Genomic DNA, 2,754 nt, shown 5'->3' with positions numbered 1-2,754 from the left:
TGTTTTTGGGTTGGAAAATTTGAAATCTTGAGTGGAATTTTTTATTTCTTTTAGTCGAGCGTATGATTTGAGGGTTTATCTCGTTTCACTCAATTGAGCATTTGCATCAAGCATTACTCGAAATATTAGGATTCAGTTTAAGGACCTTAATGGAGAATATTAGGCTTATTCATGATACTGGCGTAGGAGCAAGATCTGTTTTTGAGAAGTTAGATTTACCAAGACAGAGGAAAGGTAAAGCTGGGGAAGAAAACCACTTGGAGATCTATCCAATGCAGGGAACCTCATCAACCAATTTGGTGGAAAGAAAGCCCTTGATGGTTCATTGAACATTGGCAAACCCTTTGTTAATCAGGCGCCCAAGTTGTAGAAGTCTAAGAATCTTGAAACTGAAAAAAGAATCACCAACAAAGCTTCTGGAAAATCACTTACTAATACCAAGAAAGCAAGCACTTTCTGACATTTCAAACTCAGGGAAATGACGAGCACAGTTAAACAAGGCGGTGTCACTGTTGGGAGCTGAAGAGGAAACAGTTTCTTGTAGCTCCGAGGTCGTGGCACTAGTCGTGGCGCCAGTTCAGTTTGTTTCCCGTGCGAATCGTTTCAATGTTTTTCTTTTCTGTGATTGATTCGTTCGATCCACACAATCGTGGTGGATTGGTTCCATGGCGTATAGATGAAGACAACAACAAGGTTTTTCGAAACCTTTGATTTCGACCTTCGAAGACGAAACCACTTGAAACCTTAACTCCTTTTCGCTGCCAAACAATGTCGTTGAAGGTTTAGCTTCATAGTTGTCGTCTTCCCTCGCGACTCTTCATTGTCCTAGATCTCTCCTCCACTTCTTCTCCGACAGCTCCTTCTTCGCCGTGAATAGGGATGGCAAAAAAACCCGTACTCGCGGGTATCCGCGAATAAAATCCGTCACGGGTATTTATTACCCGCGGGTAAGAGGTACCTACGGGTAGTGGATAGCGGGTATTTTAATATCCGCTTATTAACAGGTCGGGTTCGGGTATCCCACTATCCGTATCGACGGGTACCCGTTACGCGTTATGAAATTACAAATTTATCCTTTTTTCCTTTTGAATTGTTTTTTTAAGTATTTGTTGGATCCTATCTCTCCTTCCAAAACCTAAATCTCCATTTTCTTTTTCTCTGTCCTTTCATCTGCTCGTTACAGAAAGAGTGAAAAAAATGAAATTGAATCTTAGGGTTTCCTCATTTCACGGCTCGTCGAGCGTCCGCCGCGTGCTGTTGTTTGTAGCAAAGTTGATATCCTCGTTGATGGTGCTAAACTATCACGTTCCATCTGCAGCTACAACAAGCACCTTATCATTGCCTTCCAATAGGCGATGGTTCGCCCTTGACAACCATATCAAACGCCGGTTCTTATGTCCTTGGGAAGCCTTCTTCCCAGGCTTAGGGAGCATTGAAAGAGAGTCACTGACATGCTTGTCACAGAATTTACCAGAACTGGCTTAAGGGTACCTGAAGCAGAATCTAAGCTCTCCAAACAGGTGCCTTTATTGGTGAGGGCTGCATTGAGGTAGGTTCTTGCATCAACTACTTTTCAGGAGTCTTGGGAACGAATCTCTGATAGTGATCGTTCTAAGGAAGCTAAGGTGGATTGTTGAAGTTCTCTACAGTTTCCATGGAGGATCCACCGTAGAAGAAGAAAGGCAACTGCCTTTTCTCTATGTTGAAGGAATCAAACCCTATTTTCTTTGAAAGAAAAGGGCCTCCTAAATGAAAAAAAAAAATGAACTGTAAGTAAAAGCAGCTCTGGGCTTGGGCTTACAATTTTTGCAGCACCTTACGACTTCATTTGTACATCTTTGACTCTGTGCTTTTTTTTTTTTTTATGTTCATAAGCAATGACCATGAGACAATCTTGGTTTGATGTTTGGTGAGTTTTTTTTAGATTTTTTTTACGCTTTTATTTATTTTATTTTACTTTGGGGGTTACTCCCTGTACCTCCCCAATTCCATCCCCCACCCCCCAATTTTTTTGGATATTTTTTTAAATACAAAAATAACCTTTTTGTATTTTTTATTTTTACCTTTTTACCCCTATTTACTAAAGTTAACCTACCCTACCTCTTTTACACTCTGAACACACACAGACTCAGATTCCCTCCTTCGCGTATTCCCACCCCCACCAAAGCTTTCATTTTGATTTGAAATGCTCTCTGCAACTCTCCCAATCCTCCTCTGAGCCTACCTTCTGTTGCTTTGTGCGGTCCGGTGCAGTGCTGCGCGGTGCGGAGAGGTGGTAGACGTTTCGACAGGTTAGTTTCTTTTCGTTTCTTGTATTATTTTTTTAAATGTATGTAATGTGTAGGATTGGGTAGCTTTGTCTATTGTTGATATCTGGTTGGTATGTTTGTTGATGTTTCTGTGGTCTGCTGTTGAGTTCTGTCATTTGTGTGCTCTGTGTATTGATGAAGAAGATGTCCAGACGCTGAAACGGATGTCGATATCCGTCGACGGATGTCGACATCCGTTTCCTATTTTTATGTTTTCATAATTATATTTTAAGTTTTTATTTTCAATTAATTTTGTTACGTATTGTTTTAATTTTTTTGTGTTATTAGTTTATTGTATTTAGAATTAATACATTAATTTTGTATTATAAGTCATTGTATTTAGAATTAATGTATAAAGTTATTTTAATTATATCTAAATTAAAATTAATATACTATTTAATTTATAAAGTATTTATATTTAATTTATAAAGTTATTTTAATTATA

Source organism: Vigna radiata, chromosome 11 (assembly GCF_000741045.1).
Source record: "Vigna radiata var. radiata cultivar VC1973A chromosome 11, Vradiata_ver6, whole genome shotgun sequence".
Classification (NCBI taxonomy): domain Eukaryota; kingdom Viridiplantae; phylum Streptophyta; class Magnoliopsida; order Fabales; family Fabaceae; genus Vigna; species Vigna radiata.
This window is presented reverse-complemented; position numbering follows the sequence as displayed.